This window comes from Acromyrmex echinatior, chromosome 4 (genome assembly GCF_024713525.1).
Source record: "Acromyrmex echinatior isolate Ae372 chromosome 4, ASM2471352v2, whole genome shotgun sequence".
NCBI classification, from domain to species: domain Eukaryota; kingdom Metazoa; phylum Arthropoda; class Insecta; order Hymenoptera; family Formicidae; genus Acromyrmex; species Acromyrmex echinatior.
This window is the reverse complement of record NC_141855.1, coordinates 16,390,059-16,397,464: the sequence shown is the minus strand read 5'-3', so window position 1 is coordinate 16,397,464 and position 7,406 is coordinate 16,390,059. Positions and strand designations below refer to the sequence as shown.

The 7,406-nt window shown below is 29.7% G+C and overlaps 1 long non-coding RNA gene across 1 annotated transcript; it reads left to right on the top strand.

The window, feature by feature from the left end:
- The first annotated feature begins 2,503 nt into the window (after positions 1-2,503).
- On the top strand, positions 2,504-6,349 carry LOC147910042 (uncharacterized). Its single transcript, XR_015544769.1, has 2 exons — positions 2,504-3,114; positions 3,314-6,349. It is a non-coding gene; the product is annotated as an uncharacterized LOC147910042 (long non-coding RNA).
- Positions 6,350-7,406: the final 1,057 nt, after the last annotated feature.

Here is a 7,406-nt window from a genome sequence, read left to right as displayed (position 1 = left end):
ACGAGACCCGCGTTCTCGCGTTCTCGATCCAGAGGGGTGACAAGAGGGATGGAAAGAGCAGAAGCGAGAGAAAGAGACGAAGGGATGAGAGATGGCGAATGATCGTCTGGCGATCGAAGACGTTAGCGACGTCGCGAGGCCTATCTCTTTTCGGTGCCTCCCAGCATCCAGGCACTTCAACATTCTCTCTCTCTCTCTCTCTCTCTCTCTCTCCCCTCCCTCTTTCTCTTTCTCTCTCACTCCTCCCTCTCTCTCAGTGCTGTGACGTGCCGCACGCGTGGTCACTCGTGAGCTCGTGAGCGCCGGGCGTCGATCGATCGAACACATTTTCATCCCGCCTTGCAGCAGTTGCAGCATCCCAAGAGCGCGCGTTTCTTGTTCGCTTCGCGAGAGCGATTGTTGCGCTACGATTGTTACTCTCTGAGCTAATCACATATAGGATAGCGATAAAAGAAAAACATTTTGCCTTTGATACAGATAGATATACTTACAGGCTCGAGATATTATATTTAAAGCAGCCGAGAATGTATCTAGATACAAGCACCTGCATTGCGCACGTTAATTTCTAGACTCATATATCGCATTCGCATTGTTTCGCATGAATTTGAATACGTATCTCGACATAAATATATGATAAATAAAATCATGATATATCGATTACAGTTTTTTAAATTAAAAGCTCTATTTTTTTTCTATTAAAAATTTTAGAATACGATAATAGAAGAAAATTATAGTTTATTTACATCAAATTTTGTAACGCGCACGTGTAAAGCTCAACAATTTCTTTTGATAGAAAACTACACACTGTGAGGCTTCCCATGAAAAGTATCTTTTTTTTTATTATATTGAATTTTTTATAATAATACCGAAGAGGAGAGAAATCGCTTGGAAGGCAGAATTGCATGAGTTGAGCAAAAGTAAAGTTATAAAGAGAAAGAGATGCAAGGGAAGGAAATGGTTCTAGGCTGATAAAGAAAAGCAAGGGCAAAGATGATATGGGAGAAGGGTAAGAAGGGAGTAGAAAAAAAAAGACAAAGGAGATATATGAGAGTATACTCTGCTATTAACGGTCAACGTTAATAGCAGCTCCTGAGGAAAAGTACCCTAACTCACGAATACCCGCTATTCTTCCTTTAGCGCATTAATTATCCGCAGAATAAACTAAACATAAACTAACAGTAACATTACATCTAATTATAATTTCTCAACAATACAAATGTAATATAACATATATTATACAATTATATTGTTGAGTACATAGGAAATTATATAACATTGATGTGATGTTACTGTTTGTATTCTGTCACTTGCTATTCAGGTATTTTACAATTCGATGATTTCGCGAGCGATAGAAATTACTTTTAATGAACGAGAGATGACCTATCAAGCAATACAGATTTAATAACTCTCGTCTGAAAGTTAGGATGATAATAAGGATAATAAGATGGTAATTTGACTTAATGACTTGAATCAAAGCAAATTAAGTTCAGTTTCACTAATTTGGTAAAATTAACTTTAATCTTGATTTAACTTGCTGTTTATCATTTTCTAATTCCAATGTATTTTAATTTAGTTCAATTCTTTATCTTTTTCTAGAGACACACACATACACACACACAGAGAGAGAGAGAGAGAGAGAGAGAGAGAGAGAGAGTTCTAAAATTTAAACAAGATAAGGAGTAAGTGGGACCAAGATTAAAATTAATCTATATTAGTAGAAGCGGGCATAATCCTTAGAATTAGAAAAGGAGCAAATTGAACCAAAATTAGAGTTAATTTTACATTAATGGAACCGAGCCTTAAACGATAATGAATTTCGAATTGTGTAATCTTAATATTTAATATCAAATGTCTTGGCGAGATTAAAGTTTCACATACGAAAAGAGTAAATTAAATTCACTGGAGTTTAAATGGAATTAAAATTGAATAAAATTAAGGAGCATTGCAAACATCACGTAAACTTTAGCATGTCACGTATACATACATAATGTTTTTTACATATAATAAAATATTTAAAATATACAAACACGACACATAATAAAATGCAATTATACTATTTCTTGTTATAAAATAATTCTCATAAGGAACTAGATAAAAAGTCACTCATATTATATATATATATATATATATATATATATATATATACATCACATGCAAGATAAAAAATGTTTTATTAAAAAGATTAAATATTATATAGTATATGCGTCTATATATTTAATCTTTTTAATAAAAAATTTTTTTACTCATTTACATAAGGGACTTTTTATCTAATTTCAAATTATTATGAGAATTGCGCATGTGTGTGTGTGTATTTATATTTATATAAAATTATATTAAATATAATATTATATTATATTAATTATATTTAATTATATTTATATTTATATAAAATTTATGAATATGTAAGAAACATATATATATATATATATGATACAATATGATATATATATGATACGATTTATTTACATTTCTATTATAAATTGTATGACTTTTACATGTGCTGTTTATGCAATTTTATTTGGTATTCATGCTTTTATACGGCATATATTGAAATAAAGTGAAGAAAATAAAATTGCATGAATAAAATGCGAAATGTATTACACTTCCGTTATGAATCTTATGATTTGTACATTTACTGTCCATATAATTTACATACTTTTTTTATACTGCATGCTGAAAGCGCATAAAGCCTAAAAATCTACACTATTTCTTTTTGCGCAAAATATACGAGACGTTTTCAGATCTGATAAAAACTCATGCGGCACACGCCGTTAAATTCATATGCACCGTTGAAGCAGCGTTCGCTCTCAACTCCGCGCACGTTTATCGTCCGTAGCTCGTAATCGCGCGGTATGTAATTTCGTGTTGATATCCTTAGAAATTCTACCAAGGTATAAATAAAGTGAGCTGTGCAGAGCAGGCTCTCGGTGAAAGGAGTAAGGGTATATCACGCTCTAGCGAGCTTATTCTTTTTCCGTTTCGCGATCGCTGATCGTTATACGTCGACAAGTTATAGAGAATGTTATAAAATCACTGGACCTTTCAACTATATTCTATAAAAGAAGTATGTAAAATTAAGTGAACAACAAGTGCAAGAATCACGCAATTTATAATGTAAATATTTTCGTTATATATCATGCGATTTTTTGTTTATGTAATTTTATATCTTTTTTTTACAATATATTATTTTTTGCTCGATATAAAGTCGATATTTTTTTTAGAAAAAAAAAACACGCATGCGAATAAGTGATGTAACAACAATATTCGAAATTGGGTTTTTCGTATTTCAAATAAACCTTTCTCATTTTAACAGGACCTCAATTTGAGACCTCACAGGTGTGAAAACTCTTGGTATTGAAAAGTTGACATAAGCAATGACCTCTCTCGAATTTTCCTCCGAATTGTTACGCCAATCCTGAATGTGAGTTGATAAGCATATAAGGAAATACAATTTATCGCAACAAGTGAACAAGATAAAAAATATTTTTATAATTGATATTTGCGATATCTCATCAAAAAACGAGATACGATAAAAAGATATTTCGATACGTATTTCGGTACGTGTATCATCATGCAATTATATATAATTATGTAATTAGTCAGTTAGATACAATATTGAATGTGCCATATCTTTATTGTATTATTATTTAATGGTCTTTTGAGTAATTAAGTGCTGATTTTATTTTTACAAAAATATAAGGAATTCTTATTTTTTCTCAATTTTTATTTTTAAAATTATACACAGGGTGTCCTAATAATTATTAGCACCTAAAATATCTTTAAATATGTAAGATATATAATTCTAGAGGAAAATTTGTATAATTAAAATTGCACGATATAAAGAAAGTTTCTATTATATGATAATAATATTTTTTTGTCGAGGTGGAGACGCTTCGGAGATTTCAAGGTCAACTTTATTTTTTTTAATGGAATTATATGATTTTTTTCACATAATACAATATTCCTCTAGTTATTTTGCGTATAAAAGTAATAAACTAGATATATTGAAAAATCAATAGTTTACGAGATATTTTATACTTTATTCAGGCATATATTGACATAAAATGTTAAATAACTCATAAATTAATAATTTTTTGAAAATCGTACCTTAATACTTTTATGAATAGAGTAATGAGATGAATCAATCGATGTAAAGAAAATACATAATTGCTTATTTAAAAAATTATCCATTTTACAGCCATATTTTTTTAAAGCAACTATGTATTTTTTTACACCGATTGATTCATCTCATTATTCTGTTCATAAAAGTATTAAGGTACGATTATAAAAAAATTATTAATTTACGAATTATTTAATATTTTACGTCCATATGTGTCAGACTAAAGTATAAAATATCTCGTAAACTATTAATTTTTCGATACTTTCATTTTAATATTTTTATACGCAGAATAACTAGAAGAATCATATTACGTAAAAAAATCATATACATAATTCCATTTAAAAAATTAAGTTGACCTTGATATCTCTGAAGCGCCTCCACCTCGACAAAAAATATTATTGTCATATAATAGAAACTTCCTTTATATCGTGCAATTTTAGTTATACAGGATACAAATTATTATCGCCATGTAATAGCCTTCATATCGTGCAATTTTGATTACACTTATACAAATTTTTCTCTAGACTTTATAGAATCGAAAAAAAAAACAATATATATATATATATATATATATTAGGTCATCTAAAAAGTATCCGCGGTTTTTTGTCACTAGATGTGTTGACCATCAACACCATCTAGTGACAAAAACCGCGGATACTTTTTAGATGACCCAATATATAAGTACTCAGGGTAGGGAGCACTATATTGTGTTATCGATAACTACAATCAAGATAATCTTTTCTTTTTAACAAATCTGATTTTTTGAGTTATGTTTTCGATGCAAGTATGTAGTATAACTAGTATAAGAATTGTATACACCATTTCTAATTAATTAACGATAAATTATAACGATATAATAATTAATTATAATGATTATATATAATAGAAAAAAATTATTTTATATTAGAATCTGGATCTACATGATCTCTTAAAGGACTAATTTTTATATTCCGTATATAACCTATAATGTAACGAGCATTTTCACATTAATTTTAATGTAATTGACAAGATTCGATGATATGATTATGATGATCTAAATTATTTTCAGATCTGTAATCTAGCTAAATTTTTAAATTGTTCTTTCCGTATGGCATTCTTGAAAAATACTATTTATTTGAACATTTGTATTTTGTAGCATATGAAAAAGACTTGCATTTTCGTATTATCATATTCTATAATGTGGTAATCTCTTCAAAAAAATTTGTTGAAAAATAGCTGTTTTTAATAATTAGAACTTTATATATATATATATACACACACACACATATAATCGTCCCATTGGTTCTAAGCAGCCAGCTTGTTGATAGCCACGTATGTATATAAAAATTGTGTCTGTAGTTTTCAGATCAGAAATATTTTTAATCTCAGTAATATAATTATTGAGGATTTATTAATTAATCGAATTTCAAAATTCTAGATTTGTATAGTTTCCTGATGAAATCTTTAAACTAGGAAATTGAGCTTCAATCTCAACTACCTCGAGATTTCTTTCGCGCATATTTCTTCTAATAATCGAAAATATTTTCCGCTCACTTTTGCGAAACAATTTGAAATACATTTTGAAATGAATTATAATACATGTTTTTATCAGACGATTCGCACGAAACGAAAGGCAATGTCACGCTGGTGTTTTTTACTCTTTTTTTTTACATCACTCTCGTCTCTTCTCTTACATGCGTGTGTTTTTCTTATCTGGTTTTCCACATCCTATCTCATCTCTGGGAATGTTACGCCGCAACACTCGCACGCTCAATATGCGCAAAATGAGACGGGAATAAAATCACATGTGGCTTCCATAACGTTCGATTTGATTGAATAAAATATTTTATTATATATTATATAATATGATTATATTTTAATGTATATCATAATCTTATACAATATATGTATTCATAGTTTGATTACATTTTATATCCTTGATGTAGCCTAGATTTATTGTACTAGTATTATATAGATATAATACTATTATCAATTATATATTATTTTATTTCCAGATTTCTCTTATATCATTATCATAATGTTGTATAATTCCGCAAAAAGTAAATGTTGTATAATTTATATAGTATAGAGAAGAAAACATTTGTTGTTATCTAGAATTTATTAAAATATTTTTTAAAGCAGATTATTTAAAATATCGAATTAGAATATCTTCAACAATTAATAAATTCAAGATAATCATTCTGTATAAATTATACATTATTCTAAATATAATGTTGAAATTTTCTGAAATCGGTGCGTGCTAACTGAATATCCTACAACCATTTTCTCAGAAGGAACTATCAGCTATCAGCGAACTTTCAACGAATAAATTATTGTAAATCAAGCAAGTTTATCGACTGCAATATCACTGCTTCATCCTGCGCCGTGTTTGCCGCATCGGATATCTCGATGAAATTGTAGCTCTCTCTCTCTCTCTCTCTCTCCCTCCCCCCTCTCTCTGTTGAATGTAAATCCTTATTCACAATACCCGGTAGGTGGTTTTCTCGTTATCGATCTGTCCTTTCACCTTTCCCCGTTGTTTTCTTTTCTTCTTTTACACCTTCGTGCGACATAATGGATTTTTCCTTTCTTGAGGAACCAACGATTAAAGTCGCGAGTTTCTGTATGTATGTATGTATGTATGTATGTGTAAGCAGTATATTAGTTTTAAACGGAAATATGTGTGTCAAGTACATATAACAATGGCGCTATACGATCAATACCCTTCCTGGACAGGGTAAATTCCCGTATTTAATATCGCGTCAGCGATTCTGGCGATGTCAATTGCAAAACACGCAGCGATTCTCTGCTCGACGGCGATTATGATTATTGAATCAATTTATTTGAAAATATCATAATTAAATTATTATAAAACAGTAATTAACATATTCGAAAACAGATAAGGTATCTCTTTGTATTCCCGATATAACGGCAACAAAAAATTTGTATCGGATGAAAGACGTATAAATTGTAAAATGACGGAAGAATTGTTCTCGTTTGCAAAAGTAAACGATGATGATGTGCAAGAAACACTCTTTCTTCCAGTATTGCAAAAAACAATCAATTGCCGGACCGAAAACTGCTATGTGTTTTGCCATTGGTATTGTCAGAATCGCTAACATGATATTAAATAGAATTTACTTTGTCCAGATTATGTATTTCTCTTTTTTTCAAAATTTTTTTCGTAATAAAAAATGTTGACAAAACGGAAAGATCACGCAAGAGATATATCTGTTATGTTAATGATACTATTACGACTGTAATAGTGATTGAGAAAATAATATTAGGAAGAGGATTATAGGTTTCG